Below are 18,089 nucleotides of genomic sequence, written 5' to 3'. Positions count from 1 at the left end.
CATGGGGAGTCAAAGAACATACCTTAACACTAAGTAACTTTCCACTATCCCTACTCAAATGTCCCCATTATCTGATTCATAAAAGACAACAAAGAGAGATAGTAAAACGTCTCCTCAACTTTTCCCAATCCCACAAGCCAAGCCATCCTTGCAGCCCAAATCATTCTAGCAGCTCAGACCTGTCATGCATTTCCCATAGCCCAAACTGTTCCTAGTGAGGGAGTGCCCTGGTCCGAAGGAAAAATGTTTTTTAAAAACTCAAAAGATCAGAGATGTGTAAAATGTGGAGAAAGATTATAGTCTTCTATTGAAACCCTGTTCATTCGCTGCATCACAACATCTTAATTTTATAAGGAAGTACATAATATATACAGTCAGGGCAAGAAGGATTTAAGAAATAATAAACTATGAATTTAGCTTATTTTAATTTGAAATAAACATTTGCTGAGTGCTTCATCTCTGGCTGACATGATGGGGGTGGGAGGGGGGTGGTTGAGGCTGAGATGAGTGGAAGCTGCCAGGTTGCAGGCACCACAGTATGGAATGAATTCAGCAGCCGAATTTACTGTAAAGTCAAAAATCTGTGCTGTATTAGTGGGACGCGCAGAAGCTGTGTTAATTGCTAGCTTGTATTCCATATGGTTCTATTTTAACAGAGCACATTCAGTGCAGATGGTCGGAAAGTGAGTTGGACAGCTTCTAAACTGCCTCTGACTGATTCATACTGTGAATTTTACTAAACTTTAATGTTTAACTGTTCTGTTTGCGGAATTCTTTAATGTGTGGTTCTTTTAGCCCTGAAGTGAGAGCACAGTGCTGCCTAGTTAGCCTCCTTTGTTTAAAATTGGACTCCCTGAAAGGCAAATATTATGATATATGCAGTCATTCTTTTCCTTCTGTCTTGCGTTTTTTTTCCCTTTCTCTTGTTCACTTCCTTCATGAGCATGCACACAATACAGATTCAAACCACACCCTTGGTTTGAAAGAATAAAGAAGCAGAGAGCTTTTATTCCCCAAAAGAACAAAGTTTCAAAGTAATCCCTGGCTTCGTGGGTTTTTTTTGTGGTGCTGAGGTACAGAAGGCCAGGCACTGAAAGGTGCTGAAGAGCGTTGTGCAAACAATTCATGCTGGAGCGGTTCACACCTCACTGCTTTTACTTCTTTGTATATGCAACCTCCCCCCCCCCCCAACAAATTGTATCCTAGACCCTAGCGATTCTAAACCATCTTACCACACTTAAGCATTAGAAAGATCTTGCAAATACTACGTGGCATATCATTTCTAATTAAATGTTTTATCGTACCCTTACTAGTTTAGCTCAGAATGAGAGTACCCAAAGAGAAATTGAGAAATGGCTGGGTTTGTGTTATTTTCCAAAGTGGTCTCTGTTCTGTCAGTGGCAACATTGACTCTCATTCTTGCTAAATAAAAGCCTTCAACTTTTCTGTCTTCCCTCCTGAGGTAGGGTTTGTTCAAATAGCCATTCCTGAGGTTCTGGTGGCTTTTCAACCTCTCCCAAGTGTCTACTTTTCTGTGAGTTTGGATAGGTTGGGGTGGGAGGATGGGGTATTGTATTGTTGCACAGGGATTTGAGCAGTTTCGGCCAAAACAAACTGTAGAAATGATCCTAGTGGGTAAACTAGCAAGATAGAAAAGTTGAAAATTGTTTTTGATGGTCAAGACGCAACTTAATTAGAAGTCTGATCTCATCTGCAACTAAAAGTTAAATATGCATTCTTCGATTGCTGAAGTCACTCTGGAGCAATAATCACTGCTTCTTATCATTGGCATACTGAGGCCAACTGGTATACCCTTATTACATTTCTGGTAATGCACTTAGCTTTCATGCTGGTTGGGACTTGAGCTGAAGAGGGAATAAGTAAAGTACTTTTTTTAGGGCAGGAGAATTTGGTATGGAGGGATAATAAATCAGCTATGATGCTATGGTGGAGTAGACTCGATGGGCTGAATGGCTTAATTTCGCTCCTATGTCTTATGGTCTTATGGGTTCTCTTCTAAGCACAGCTGTTTTTTAAATATTTGGCCTTTGTCAATGTTGCAGAGCTGTGTGTAGTTTGGATAGGCTTGGGAACTGCAGCTCTGTTAGAAAACATCTGAACATGTTGACACATTCCAATCCATTGTTAAGTCAAAAAGCAGTTCTTTCAGATTAAGTAAAAATAGCATTGCAATAACATTAAGACCACAGTATGTAGACAGTGTGGCAGGTGCTGTCAGCCTATAGCTGCAAAGTTCACTGGTTGACTCATCGTCAAAAGATGTAAGATTGCATTACAATGCAAACTGTCATAATTTTTGTCAAGAGTGTAGAGTAGTGAAGGAGAATGGAGATGTGTTTGTGCTCCAGTGACATGAACTATGCAGTCAGAGTGGGCTCTATGTACTGTTATTTTTGTTAGATTTTGTATTGTATTCATTCATGTCTGCACATGTACGTAATAAGTATCTAGTATTCATTATTTTATATTGCATACTTTGAGCGAAAGGTAGTATTTGTTCAGTTTTGCACTCTGGTGTAAAAAAAGATGACCACAGTAATTTACTGTATAACTCGATTCCAAGCACCGAGCATTAACATTTTAAACAGTCCTTCCAGGTGAGACAACACTTCACCTGTGAGTCGGCTGGGGTGATACACTGCGTCCGGTGCTCCCGATGTGGCCTTTTATATATTGGCGAGACCCGATGCAGACTGGGAGACCGCTTTGCTGAACATCTACGCTCTGTCCGCCAGAGAAAGCAGGATCTCCCAGTGGCCACACATTTTAATTCCACATCCCATTCCCATTCTGACATGTCTATCCACGGCCTCCTCTACTGTAAAGATGAAGCCACACTCAGGTTGGAGGAACAACACCTGATATTTCATCTGGGTAGCCTCCAACCTGATGGCATGAACATCGACTTCTCTAACTTCCGCTAATGCCCCACCTCCCCCTCGTACCCCATCTGTTACTTATTTTTATACACACATTCTTTCTCTCACTCTCCTTTTTCTCCCTCTGTCCCTCTGAATATACCCCTTGCCCATCCTCTGGGTCCCCCCCCACCTCCTCGTCTTTCTTCCCGGACCTCCTGTCCCATGATTCTCTCTTATCGTTTTTGCCTATCACCTGTCCAGCTCTTGGCTCTATCCCTCCCCCTCCTGTCTTCTCCTATCATTTTGGATCTCCCCCTCCCCCTCCAACTTTCAAATCCCTTACTCACTCTTCCTTCAGTTAGTCCTGACGAAGGGTCTCGGCCCGAAACGTCGACTGCACCTCTTCCTAGAGATGCTGCCTGGCCCGCTGCGTTCACCAGCAACTTTTATGTGTGTTGCTTGAATTTCCAGCATCTGCAGAATTCCTGTTGTTAACATTTTAAAATTAGTTTTCTTGGATTAAGGTGCAAAACAAAATAAAAAGTCTTTTTTTATGTGTAAAATTGAATGGATTGACGAGCAAAGGATCCGAGCTCTGATTGCATCTATGGATCAGTGCACTTGTCCCTCTTATTCTTGCATTAGGGTTGTACTGTTAGTTCTGTAGGGCCAGTCTACATCAGAAGTTAAGGTTTCATTAACACAAAACATTCTGCAGATGCTGGAAATCCGGAGCAACACACACAAAGTGCTGGAGAAACTCAGCAGGTCGGGCAGCATCTATGGAAATGAATAAACAGTCGAGGTTTTGGGCTGTGATCCTTCTTCAGGACTGGAAAGGAAGGGGGCGGATACTAGAATAAAAAGGTTGGGGGGAGGGGAAGGAGGACAAGCTAGAAGGCGATAGTTGTAAATTGGGGGCGACTTCTTACACTGGTGAGACTCAACATAAATTGGAGTCCACTTTATCGAGCACATCTACTCCTTCCACCAAATTGGAATTTCCCAGTGGTCAGCCATTTTAATTCCTATCTCCATCCCCGTTCCAACATATTGGTCCATGGCCTGCTCTTCTGCCTCGATGAGGCCACTCTCAGAGTGGAGGAGCAGCACCTCATATTCCATCTAGGTCGCCTCCACCTGATGGAATGAGCATCAGTTTCTCCTTCCGGTAATTTTTATTTTCTATTTTTCCCCCTCCCCCTTTCCTATTCTTCTATTCCCCACTCTACCCTCTTAGCTTTTCTCCTCACCTGCCAATCTCCTGCTCCTAGTGCCCCTCCTTCTTCCCTTTCTCCCATGGTCCGCTCTCCTCTCCCATCAGATTCCTTCTTCTTCACCCCTGTATCTTTCCCACCCACCTGCCCTCACCTATCACCTTCTAGCTCATCCTCCTTCCCCCTCTCCCCACCTTTCTGTTCTGGGATCTTCCCCAGTCCTTTCCAGTCCAGATGAAGAATCTTTGCCTGAATCACCAACTGTTTATTTATTTCCATTGATGCTGCTGACCTGCTGAGTTCCACTAACATTTTGCAGCCTGTGCCCACTTCTCACAATCACCACATAGAAAAGGGAAAATTTGACTACTTTTATTTTGCTCTGCCAAAATTCTACAAGAAAAGGGTGAATGTGACATCATTTTGCCTTATGTAATACATAGTCACTTCAACACGTGTGAAATATTTTCCCTGATCTTTTACAGCCCTGTCCCAGAGCTGTGTAGCATTTTGCCAGTGGAATATTTTGCTTTATAATAAGTGATCACCTCTGGTTGTGCTTTTGTCTTTGCTGCTCCATGCTTTCTTGCACGTACCTCGCCCATCTTTGCCTTCTTATTGTGTGACAATCTCTTAATCCTTTCAGCTATTTTGCTGAAATCAATCTCATTCTTAAAGAAAACACAGATCCACACGAATACAAGTGAAATTAGTGTTTCATTGGAAACAATGATGACGGGATGAAGAGCAGGATAGAATCACAGCAAAATGCTATATCAGATATACCTGCTTTGAATGAAAACATCATTAGCAAAGCATATGATTTTTGATAGGAGTCCCAGCACTATGTCCTGACATGAATATGATGGAACTGGAGCTGAAACAATCACTGAACTAGTCTTAAATTCAAGTCATGCTAATTAAAAGTAAATCCATGAAAAATACCATAAAATAAAGGCTTGGGAGGACATGGAATGTGCATTCCTATAAAGTAATAGACATTGAATCCTTTGGTGTTTTTGAAATGAAAAGATACTTAAGCAATCTGGAGTCCAAATGTTAAACACAAGAGGTTCTGCAGATGCTCAGAATCCAGAGTAACACACACAGAGTATTGGTTCAACTCAGAATCCGGAGTAACACACACAAAATATTGGATCAACTCACAAGGTTCAGCAACCTCTATTGAAAGGAATAAATAGTTGGATTTTTAGGCCTGATGAAGATTGCCAGGCTGAAACGTTGACTATTCTTTCCCACAGATGTGGCCTGATACCTTCAGAGTTTTGTGTGCATTACTGTGGCGTCCAAATGTTTTGTCTAGGCCCAATGAAAATGGGAGCACTGATCCTTGGGTGCATCAAGCTCCAGCCATGATTTGGGCTAATCCACAAGTTGTGCTCTAATGCACAGGTTAGCTTATATAAGTGTTAATGTGGTTCTGTAACTGTTTGGTGCATGAAGCCTTGCAACCAGAGGGTCTAGCTTGAATTCAAGTCTTGATCAGCGACTTCAGATCTCCTCTCTAAGTTGATCCTCAATAAAAGAAGGGAATATGTGATAAAGGCAGAGTTCAAGGCTATACCAATGAGAACAACTCAGAGTTGTAATTTTTAGCCCATCAGGATGTATGGTGTTGTGTTGATAAAACAGAGTGCACTGATAAGTCTTTTGCATGAAGGCAAGCTTTTTTGCTTTGTGTAAAATGATTCTCTATTCAGAGGATCCGATGTATAGTTGAAAGTGATGAAGATGATAGATCATTTGCAACACTCACAACACGCTGGAGGAACTCAGCAGGTTGGGCAGCATCCGTGGAAACAATCAGTCGACGTTTCGAGCTGGAACCCTTCGTCAGGACTGTAGAGGGAAGGGGCAGAGGCCCTATGAAGAAGGTGGGGGGAGGGTGGGAAGGAGAAGGCTGGTAGGTTCCAGGTGAAAAACCAGTAAGGGGAAAGATAAGGGGTGGGGGAGGGGAGGCAGGGAGGTGATAGGCAGGAAAGGTGAAGAAAGAATGGGGGAGAACACAATGGGTAGTAGAAGGAGGCGGAATCATGAGGGAGGTGCTAGGCAGCTGGGGGAGGGGGCAGAGTGACATAGGGATAGGGGAAGGGAGGGGGAGGGAATTACCGGAAGTTGGAGAATTCTATGTTCATACCAAGGGGCTGGAAACTACTTAGACGGTATATGAGGTGTTGCTCCTCCAACCTGAGTTTAGCCTCATCATGGCAGTAGAGGAGGCCATGTATGGACATATCTGAATGGGAGTGGGAAGCAGAGTTGATATGGTTCATTTGACCAAGCTATTGTAAATTTTGTTAATAGAATGTGCCTTAAAGTTGACTGGAAACATCTTCTGTTAATGATTGACTTATTATATGGGCACAGATGTAATTGTGCTCTTGACTGGGGCTGCCCTCAGCAATTTGTTACCTACTCACTGAAGCCTATCTATAGTAATGTTCATTTGAAGGGTTCAATTGTGTGACATGAGCAGTGAACAATGCCTTTTCGACAACTTGCTAAGCAGTGTTGCACCACTCAGTGAGTTAATGCAAATATTAGAAACTTTCCCTCTGTATGAGCATGTACTTCATTATATAAACACGAGGAATTCTGCGGATGCTGGAAATTCAAGCAACACACATCAAAGTTGCTGGTGAAGGGTCTGACGAACCCCGACGAAGGGTCTTGGCCCGAAACGTCGACTGTACCTCTTCCCAGAGATGCTGCCTGGCCTGCTGCGTTCACCAGCAACTTTGATGTGTGTTACTTCATTATAGGTCATTTCAGCTCTTGTCCTTGGCTTCTATGGTTGTAATAGCAGTTGTGGCTGCAGTGGATTCCCGCCGTATTTCCACAGTGGCCACCTACCCAGCCATCAATATTCTTCGCTAAAGGGTTATCATGTGATGAATGTTTTATGGCTAACTACCAGGGTAGCAGAAATATGGTTACACAGTTCACTTTCAGACCAGAGTTGTTTATATTGAGTGGTACCAGTTCCCGACTTGTGAAAGGATTGGTGTTCGCCCTGTGCATTTTGGAAAATGCACGCAGTTGGTAAAAGTGCAGATGATTTTAATGTTGTTGTCTGTTTCCTATGGGAATATTGAAGTGAGGTCTCTCCTAACAAGGAAGCAATGATATGCATGATGTCACCGTGCAGGCCTAACTATTTGGCAGATCCTGCTTTGCTTTCAGTGACCTTGCACAATAGAAGTTCAAGGCCATGTTCACTGTGATTGGGGCCCTCCATTGGTCAGGGTTGACCATGGATAGTGCATCCTAGCTGTCTATATGAAGAGCAAAACAGTACACAAGCCAGGGTATGGAAAGCAACCCATACTGACTCCCCCTCTCCATGCTGCTGATGAATCCAAAGGACCAACAGAGACCGATACAGTTTGTCACCAGCGGCATCACAAGAGTTGCCAGTCAGCGTTGAACTCAACGTAGGACTCCAGCTCTGGATTTTTCCTTGGGCGTTTATTCCCAAGCCTTCTCCATGAGTGGGTATAGCCGCAAGGCAGCGAAGGTTTGAGATCAGAGTTTCCTTCTCTATATGAGCTGCCAACCATGGCAGATGAGCTATATTTGCCTGAAGGAACTGGTTTTAAGGCGCTAATAACCCATCCTTGACTCTTCTCCTGTCAGTAGAAACAGTTCTGCTGCACTTAGTAACTAAGCCACGTGTCAAAGCCAGGAGCTGGATTTTGTTGTCAGAGGCTATTTGAGATGCACACCTAGTGAAGGCTTATCCCCACTCCTTCCCCCTGCTATGACAACCTTAATGAACCTCACTGTGATTACATTTTTTAGATTCACCTTTGATGTTAAAGTTGTTTGGAGGGTTGGATACAGAAGTAGGTAAAGCTCCTGTGAACCACCATTTGCAAGTTTTGACTAATAATAATAGTAATGTTTTAAAAGCCCAAAGAGAGGTTCAGCAGATTTTAGAGTTGTGGTGAGATAATGTAAATATGGAGGTGTGAGGTCAAATAAGAATGTTTAAAGAAGAACCAGGCCCTTTATAGATCAGATTGGTGCTTTATCTGGAACTAATGTCAACCAGTGAGAATAGACGTGGTATGCAAATAATTTCTGGTGCAGGGTAAAACTTAGGTGGCAGGGTTTTGGATAATCTTAAGTTTACAGAGGCTAGAACATGAAAAAAGACCAGGAGTACATTAGAAAAGTCTAACCAACAGATGGTAAAATGATAGATGATGCCTTCAGCAGCAGATGAGTTGAGAATGGTAGAGTTAATGACTATTGGTCGTCATCATGTTAGTGTGGATATGTGTTTGGTAGTTCATCCTAGGTGGAAATAAACAAGAAGGTTGCAAACAATCTACTTTACCTTTTCTGCATCTGAAAACTACATTGTTTTCTTACATTTTAAATTCTGACAATGGGTCTTGGACCTTAAATGTTAATGTCCTGATATGGAGTTTCAATCTGAAGTGTTAACAATTCCTCTCTTCCCATAGATACTGCTCCACCTGCTGAGTTCTTCCAGCAAATTGTTTGTTGCTTAAATGCTAACTTTATTTCTTTTTTCACCAATGCTGTCTGACCTTCTGAGTATTTCTAGTTTTTTTCTGTTTTCATTGTAAACTACTGACAGTTCCTAAGGAAAATGGTGAGATTAGAGTTTCTGACTTCAGTCTTTCCAAGTAGTTGGTTCTGCTCCTCCTGTCAACAATAGACTAGCAATCTACTAGGGAAGAGCTGGATGGTAAAGTAGAGTTGAACAGTATTGTGGAACCTGGTATGTTGTTGAGGGGTGGCTTATAGATCCTGGAGGAGAAAGCATAGCAGCTGAAAGGTAATCACTTCATGTGATTTTGTAGCTACGGTATAAATGATGGAAATTAGCAGGAACAGGTGAATGCCTTCCCATCAGCTGGGCGATGGTGGATGAGAATGAATATGTCCAAAATGTCAAATTTGCAGAGTAAGGTGAAGAAACGTGAAAATGGACTATTTAACTATGTCATAATCAAGTAGGGTGCAGTTTATAAATTTGTTATGAGCTGTTTTAGCATATTTGCAGGAGAGGAACCTGATGGGAGGAATTATTAAATAGCATGATAACATATATATAAAAACACAGAAGCAAGGACGGGCCATTCAGGCCTTAATGCCTGCACAACCATTCATTAAGTTTATGGCTGCACTTTCACCTCACTTCTCCTTTCTGCACTAACCTAGATCCATTGATTCACTTAACCTAACAGTCAATCTCTGAGTTACAGAGTTTCAAGAAGGACAGGTAGGGGTGTGTAAATTAAAATATTTTGTAAAAGATCAGCTTGGAAGAATTCCTTTGCTTTGAAGATGGGTGATGATGGGAGATTGAAGGGCAGGGAAGGGTACCCAAACAGAACCAAGTAAATAATATTAACTAAAGCTAGAGGTATCAACTGAAGTTACTGGTTCACATTTTAATGAAAATAATCTCATCTTACTTACCTGGGAAAAGGAGAGCTTGTCATAGAACCTCAGGGATGTAGTAAATGTAAACACCCTCGAGAATGAGGGTGTTCATTAGTGGTAATCACTATATGGAAGGTTATCATGAGAATTCTGTTTTGTGCACTTTATGCAGTCCTGGGTAACATAGAAACATAGAAACATAGAAAATAGGTGCAGGAGTAGGCCATTCGGCCCTTCGAGCCTGCACCGCCATTTATTATGATCATGGCTGATCATCCAACTCAGAACCCAGCCTTCCCTCCATACCCCCTGACCCCTGTAGCCACAAGGGCCATATCTAACTTCCTTTTAAACATAGCTAATGAACTGGCCTCAACAGTTTGCTGTGGCAGAGAATTCCACAGATTCACCACTCTCTGTGTGAAGAAGTTTTTCCTAACCTCGGTCCTAAAAGGCTTCCCCTCTATCCTCAAACTGTGACCCCTCGTTCTAGACCTCCCCAACATCGGGAACAATCTTCCTGCATCTAGCCTGTCCAATCCCTTTAGGATCTTATACGTTTCAATCAGATCCCCCCTCAATCTTCTAAATTCCAACGAGTACAAGCCCAGTTCATCCAGTCTTTCTTCATATGAAAGACCTGCCATCCCAGGAATCAATCTGGTGAACCTTCTTTGTACTCCCTCTATGGCAAAGATGTCTTTCCTCAGATTAGGGGACCAAAACTGCACACAATACTCCAGGTGTGGTCTCACCAAGGCCTTGTACAACTGCAGTAGTACCTCCCTGCTCCTGTACTCGAATCCTCTCGCTATAAATGCCAGCATACCGTTCGCCTTTTTCACCGCCTGCTGTACCTGCATGCCCACTTTCAATGACTGGTGTATAATGACACCCAGGTCTCGTTGCACCTCCCCTTTTCCTAATCGGCCACCATTCAGATAATAATCTGTTTTCCTATTTTTGCCACCAAAGTGGATAACTTCACATTTATCCACATTAAATTGCATCTGCCATGAGTTTGCCCACTCACCCAACCTATCCAAGTCACCCTGCATCCTCTTAGCATCCTCCTCACTGCTAACACTGCCACCCAGCTTCGTGTCATCCGCAAACTTGGAGATGCTGCATTTAATTCCCTCTTCCAAGTCATTAATATATATTGTAAACAACTGGGGTCCCAGCACTGAGCCTTGCGGTACCCCACTAGTCACCGCCTGCCATTCTGAAAAGGTCCCGTTTATTCCCACTCTTTGCTTCCTGTCTGCTAACCAATTCTCCACCCACCCAATACCTTACCCCCAATACCGTGTGCTTTAAGTTTGCACACTAATCTCCTATGTGGGACCTTGTCAAAAGCCTTTTGAAAATCCAAATATACCACATCCACTGGTTCTCCCCTATCCACTCTACTAGTTACATCCTCAAAAAATTCTATGAGATTCGTCAGACATGATTTTCCTTTCACAAATCCATGCTGACTTTGTCCGATCATTTCACCGCTTTCCAAATGTGCTGTTATCACATCCTTGATAACTGACTCCAGCAGTTTCCCCACCACCGACGTTAGGCTAACCGGCCTATAATTCCCCGGTTTCTCTCTCCCTCCTTTTTTAAAAAGTGGGGTTACATTAGCCACCCTCCAATCCTCAGGAACTAGTCCAGAATCTAACGAGTTTTGAAAAATTATCACTAATGCATCCACTATTTCTTGGGCCACTTCCTTAAGCACTCTGGGATGCAGACCATCTGGCCCTGGGGATTTATCTGCCTTCAATCCCTTCAATTTACCTAACACCACTTCCCTACTAACATGTATTTCGCTCAGTTCCTCCATCTCACTGGACCCTCTGTCCCTTACTATTTCTGGAAGATTATTTATGTCCTCCTTAGTGAAGACAGAACCAAAGTAATTATTCAATTGGTCTGCCATGTCCTTGCTCCCCATAATCAATTCACCTGTTTCTGTTTGCAGGGGACCTACATTTGTCTTTATCAGTCTTTTCCTTTTTACATATCTATAAAAGCTTTTACAGTCCGTTTTTATGTTCTCTGCCAGTTTTCTCTCATAATCTTTTTTCCCCTTCCTAATTAAGCCCTTTGTCCTCCTCTGCTGAACTCTGAATTTCTCCCAGTCCTCAGGTGAGCCACTTTCTCTGGCTAATTTGTATGCTACTTCTTTGGAATTGATACTATCCCTAATTTCTCTTGTCAGCCACGGGTGCACTACCTTCCTTGATTTATTCTTTTGCCAAACTGGGATGAACAATTGTTGTAGTTCATCCATGCAACCTTTAAATGCCTGCCATTGCATATCCACCGTCAATCCTTGAAGTGTCATTTGCCAGTCTATCTTAGCTAATTCATGTCTCATACCTTCAAAGTTACCCCTCTTTAAGTTCAGAACCTTTGTTTCTGAATTAACTACGTCACTCTCCATGTTAATGAAGAATTCCACCATATTATGGTCACTCTTACCCAAGGGGCCTCTCACGACAAGATCGCTAATTAACCCTTCCTCATTGCTCAAAACCCAGTCCAGAATAGCCTGCTCTCTAGTCGGTTCCTCGACATGTTGGTTCAAAAAACCATCCCGCATACATTCCAAGAAATCCTCTTCCTCAGCACCTTTACCAATTTGGTTCACCCAGTCTACATGTAGATTGAAGTCACCCATTATAACTGCTGTTCCTTTATTGCACACATTTCTAATTTCCTGTTTAATACCATCTCCGACCTCACTACTACTGTTAGGTGGCCTGTACACAACTCCCACCAGCGTCTTCTGCCCCTTAGTGTTACGCAGCTCTACCCATATCGATTCCACATCTTCCCGGCTTATGTCCTTCCTTTCTATTGCGTTAATCTCTTTTTTAACCAGCAACGCCACCCCACCTCCCCTTCCTTCGTGTCTATCCCTCCTGAATATTGAATATCCCTGAACGTTGAGCTCCCATCCCTGGTCACCCTGGAGCCATGTCTCTGTGATCCCAACTATATCATAATCATTAATAGTAGGTCTGTAGTCTAGTGTAGTTTTTGTGTTTTTTCTTATGTAGTTCAGTGTAGTTTTTGTATTGTTTCATGTAGCACCATGGCCCTGGAAAACGATGTCTCATTTTTACTATGTTCTGTACCAGCAGTTATGGTTGAAATGACAATAAAAAGTGACTTGACCACCTTTTTTAAAGAGCTGCTCCCAAAGTGGAAATGCAGATTCCATCCAAGAGGTATAAGGATATGATTTTTACTACATGACAAACCTAAGCAAGTTATATAGTATGGCACCAATCACTATTCTTCACCATTTTCAGTCTCTCAAAAGCATGTGAAACATGAGGCATTTAAGAGAACCCTCGTTTTCTCTGTTTTCAGAAATGTATTGCTATTATCTGTCTCTATGTTGACAACATAGCAAATGAAAACAGGTCCAAAACAGAAAGGTGCTGAATGCCCAGAACCTTTAAAGAGGAAGCATTCAAATGCTGTGGTCAAACGTTATCCCAGTCAACACATTGGTGTCACCAAGGCTCACCCCTGCCAGAGTCTATGGATCCCATAGACCTCTCAGAAATGCGGTAGAAGCAAAGCATCCTTGACCTTGTGGCACCATCTAAAAAGAAATGAATGGGATCGAAAGATCAGAAATGAATCTCTTGGAAACAGTAAGCTTGGATTGGCCACAAGAGTGAAACTAGACAATGATGCAAGTTTGAACCACAGATGCAGAGGAAAATGGATAGAAAAAGTTTGGTTTTGCATGTTTGGGAAAAGACGGCAGTGATGGTGAGGTGGATGTTTCACAGGAAACTGAATGTGTTGGATGAGGGTGGATGAGGGTCGAGGCAGTGTAAAGCTCTGAGTTTTTTTTTGCATTTTAAAAGATCTTGTAATTTTTGCTTTTGGTAATCACTATCATGATATGCTCCCGTCAAGATAGTTCAAACACAGCACAAGTATTCCTGATGGCAATTCCGTTTCTAGGTTTCCATCTGCCATGCCACTCACATACTGACTCATGGGAAATGTGTCAGGGTTTTTCAAGATGTCATTCAATAACATTTGGGTCTCTGAATGAAAGATCCCCACACTCCCGCACATGGCCCCGTCCCACCCCACCAAGCCTCCACAATCAGCTGCAACAATGGGTCCACACCTCAAGTGAGTCGCTGTTACCTATTCATAGACTTCTTGACCTTTAAAAAAAGCAGAGAGGCTGCCAGCACTGGTTTCAGTTTAATTAAAAGTACAGGGCATGCTCTTAAGCCTACAGTATAAAAATAATCTTAGGTAAGAACATACACTTTTTTACATTTACTTCACTGCTTACAGCATGATGTATGTCCTGTGACTTACTTGTAAAGGTCATTGGTCATGACCTGTCGGTGAAATTTTTGTCATTAAGTAATTAAATTGAACTGCACATATTGATGACATCATTACATGAGGGAAATTCACAAGAAAATTAAACCTACATTGGCTTGAATTCCAACCGGAATGCCTGCTCAAATACCTGGTGCTGAGTTATCAACAGAAAGTTGGTGCACGCTCTTCAAACTGGGCACCAGATGCTTTTAAAGCACAATTTATGCATAAACCATAGGCAAAAATGGGTCCAATTTCTAAACATATGTGCCTGGGGAGCTGCAGTTTCAGTGGTGTATGATGTGAAAAGCGAATAGCTGTTGTGAAATTGGTACTAAAGTGGTATGTTATTGTCCTCTTGGAGGAAGGGCGTTGAACAGAATTTAAACCTAAGGGTTTCCAAGGCTAATAAAATAAATCTTATTTTCAGGGACAAAATGAACCATTCTTATTCCTGTTATTTCCATGTTCAGTGATATCTCTGTGCTTCCAGTTGGATACCTTGCAGGGGATCCTTTGAATATTTTGACATTTGTAATAAAGTATCTAGATAGTGACAGACTGGTCACATGCAGTGCTGAAGAAACCAACCTAACCATTAGAATTAAGTTCCCCCAGAGTTCACTACAGGGGAAGATGAAAATTGCTCCCGTTCCTTCACAAGAAATAGCAGAGCCAATCATGAGGAATAAATGGACTCGGAAAATCATCAACACTTGGTGAGAAGGACAAAGATACAATGTCAAAGCTCCTCAGTACTCCAGTGCCAGTATTCCCAGGGAACATCTGAAAGGTGTGACTGAGAGAGGAGAGAGTTCCAGCAATGCTCATCTGTTAAAGAGCAGGCAGCAGATTGCTCATATTGTAAAGTTACTTGATGGTGCTCAGTTTTACTTTGTGGTGGCAGAAGATGTGACTTATGTGCAAAACCACACACTACAAACATCTCTGTTGTTTGTTTGGCAATAGCTAAGTAAAGGGGAGATACGGTTCAGTGACTTTTGGTCTTTTTATAAAGTAATTTTTCCTGTTGTTTTTACACATTGTCAGTGGAGTTCACTTAGCAATCTACAGTGGGCATCTGCTCTCTGAATTTTGTCTTTTTTGCTGGATTGTGTGAAATGTCATTCCTTAAACAATCTGGGTCTTAAAGCAAGTCAGATAAGGATTTTGTAGTGTGAAAGGTGTGAAAGCCTTGTGTTTTTTTTGGCACATTTCTTTCTGTGTCTTGCATTGCTTTACCACAATTTAGCTAAACAATGAAAATGTCATTATAAAAGTAAAAGTAACCAGTGAAGGAGAGCTGTTTTGTATGTCACACACACACACACACACACACACACACACACACACACACATGCACATCTGCTTTTCTCAGCTTGTTCAGCATCCCTGTTGACACTTTGAGTGACATTGTGCAACGCGAAACCATATGTGGACTACAAACTACTCTTTAAATGGTTTGGCACAACGAAATACTTATGAAGTCTTTCATGCCATTTCTTCACGAATTGTGATTTGGTTGACTCAAATTTTGATCAGAAAATTTTGCAGGTAAGTGCTAATCTGTTCACTGCTTACATATAAACCATATTTGCTGTTGGTAGGCATAGAACGTGCTTTGGGTGAAGGGTGGGACAGGAGAGCAAGTGGATTCCTAACAATTGCTATTTTTTATCCAACTCTTTATAATTCTCAAAGGACTGACTGATGCTGATATATTATCAAACTATTTGACCACTGGAGGCATCACTATAAAACCCCTTGCACTCCCTGCATTTGATTACTGGCCAAGGTTAGCAAGTGTGACTAAATTTATATTTCCTATGTTATTTTAGAAATATTTTAATAGCCACATGCATTTTAAGTGTTGCATAAAAATGGAATTAAACTAATCTTTGAGGTAAATTATAGGTTGGAGGGAGAATGGTATTTTTTGATACACCTCTCAGACTAGTTCAGGTATCCCTGTCCCTATTTTCTGACTGTGGAGTTTTTGAAATCTAGAAAGCTTGTCAAGAAATGCACAGGTTCAAACTGGCCGCCTATTTCCTACTCTGCCGGATTTCACATATCATTGGTGGGGGACTGGGATGAAATTACTTCATGACTTTGATGAGCAATGCATGTAGCTCTGAATTCTTATTCACACCGTACCCTGATGATTCCATGCACAGCTTCTGATCAAGACATAGCTTCCAATTATTCATGGATCATTCTTGATAAACGATCAGGAGCTCATTTAAAGAAAGGGATGAAACATGTCTGATAAACTCCCAATAAAATTGTTGTAAAATATTTTAAGCAATCCTTTCAAAGGCAAAGGGAGAAACTAAACTAAATCAGTTCTGCAGCTTTTTGTGGTATCCTGTTTTGATTTTATTCCATCACAAAAAAATCTATGGATTATAACATTGCAAGCTCTAGAACAGGATTTGCACACCAGACAGAAGACATCCTCTGTAATTAACAATACAGGGACAAAATAAAATAATTTGGCAAATACAGTCTACTTTGATTAATTTTAGGTGAATATTCAATCACTTGAATGAAACAATGTAAATAAAACAGCAAACTGTTCAAAAGTTCTGAATGAAGAAATGTTCATTGCTTTAATGTACAAGGAATGTTAATGGAATACAAACAAAATTTCATCAGACGTGAATTGGATAAGCATATGAAGCACATAATGAAGAAAGTGGATATTGCAGGTATGGTTATTCAAACAGAAATATATTTGCTGAAGTGGAGTTAAATGTGCAGTTTTAGACAGCAATATTGTGCTAATTTTAGTTCGTTCTATGTTGAGGCCAATGACACAGTCCAGCTTTTATAAAAGAAGAATAAATTAAAAATAATGTGCATCAGCTATTCACAAATGTTGATTTCCCAAGTGACTTTAAGTGTTCTTTTTGTTTCTGCCTGCTCTCCCTCCTTTCACCCACTTCTCTGGTTTTATTTGATAGTGGCAGAAAGCAGTGGTATTTACTGTGTCCTCCTCTGAAGCAGTCATCAGTCACCTCTGCCATAAAGTGACAGGATGCAGAATCTAAGTAAGCTGAGCCTCAGTAGCATGTCTCCTTCAGTCAAAAAGGAACAAGCTTGCAGAAATAGAAATGTATAGATGGTCTATATATAACCTAAGCTTTCTTTAAGTTCTTTGCCAGTAGTATCTCTTTACTTGTTATAGCAATGCAGGCCATTACTCACGGACAGAAGGAGAGCTTCAGACTTGGTTGAAGTAAGACCATAAGACCTAGGAGCAGAATTAGGCTATTCAGTCCATCAAGTATGTTCTATCATTACATCATGGCAGATTTATTATCCTTCTCAACTCCATTCTTCTGCCTTCTCCCCATAACTTTTGACATACTGATTAATCAAGAACCAACCAACCTCTGCCTTAAAATACCCAATGACTTGGCCTGCACAGTCACCTATGGCAGTGAATTCCACAGATTCACCACCCCCTGGCTAAAGAAACTTTTCCACACCTTTGTTCTAAGTGGGTGCCCCTCAATTCTGAGGTGGTGCTCTCTGGTCCAAGGCACTCTCGCTTATTGGAAACATCCTCTCCACATCCACTCTATCTGGACCTTTCAGTATTCTATAGATTTCAATGAGATCCCCCCACCCCCATTCTTCTAATCTCCAGTGAGTATGGGCCCAGAGCCATTAAACTCTCCTCATATGCTAACACTTTCATTCCTGGGAACATTCTCAGAAAACTTCTCTGGACTGTCTGCAATGCCAGCTCATCCTTTACAGATAAGGGGTTCTAAACTTCTCACAATACTCCAAGTGCGGTCTGACCAATGCCTTATAAAGCCTCAGCATTACATTCTTCCTTTTATATTCTAGTGCTCTTGAAATGAATGCTAACACTGCATTTGTCTTCCTTTCCACTGATTCAACGTACAAGCTAACCTTTAGGCAATCCTGTACAAGGACTCCCTAGTCCCTCTGCACCTTTGATTTTTGACTTTTCTCCCCATTTACAGAATAGTCTATGACTTTATTGCTTCTAGCAAGTGTACTATTCCCTACGCTATATTCCATTTGCCACTTCTTTGCCCTTTCTCCCAATCTGTCCAAGTCCTTCTGTGGACAGATTGCTCAACACTACCTGTCCTTCCACCTGTCTTCGTATCATCTTCAAACTTGGCCACCAAGCAATCAATTC

The 18,089-nt window shown here is 41.7% G+C and overlaps 1 protein-coding gene and 1 long non-coding RNA gene across 21 annotated transcripts in view; one reads left to right on the top strand and one right to left on the bottom strand.

Moving 5' to 3' along the window:
• sox6 (SRY-box transcription factor 6) overlaps window positions 1–18,089 on the top strand; it is a 630,558-nt gene that overhangs the window by 146,445 nt on the left and 466,024 nt on the right. The window lies entirely within an intron of this gene.
• Window positions 1–18,089, bottom strand: part of LOC134353687 (uncharacterized) — a 93,177-nt gene that overhangs the window by 8,120 nt on the left and 66,968 nt on the right. The window contains exon 1 of one of the 2 annotated variants that reach the window (XR_010019657.1): window positions 3,230–3,327. The exons of the other annotated variant lie outside the window; for it this stretch is intronic. This is a non-coding gene — a long non-coding RNA (uncharacterized LOC134353687). Of the gene's footprint in view, window positions 1–3,229; window positions 3,328–18,089 lie in introns of those variants that run through there. 2 annotated transcript variants of the gene reach the window in all.

Source organism: Mobula hypostoma, chromosome 11, assembly GCF_963921235.1.
Source record: "Mobula hypostoma chromosome 11, sMobHyp1.1, whole genome shotgun sequence".
In the NCBI taxonomy this organism is placed as follows: domain Eukaryota; kingdom Metazoa; phylum Chordata; class Chondrichthyes; order Myliobatiformes; family Myliobatidae; genus Mobula; species Mobula hypostoma.
This window is presented reverse-complemented; position numbering and strand designations above follow the sequence as displayed.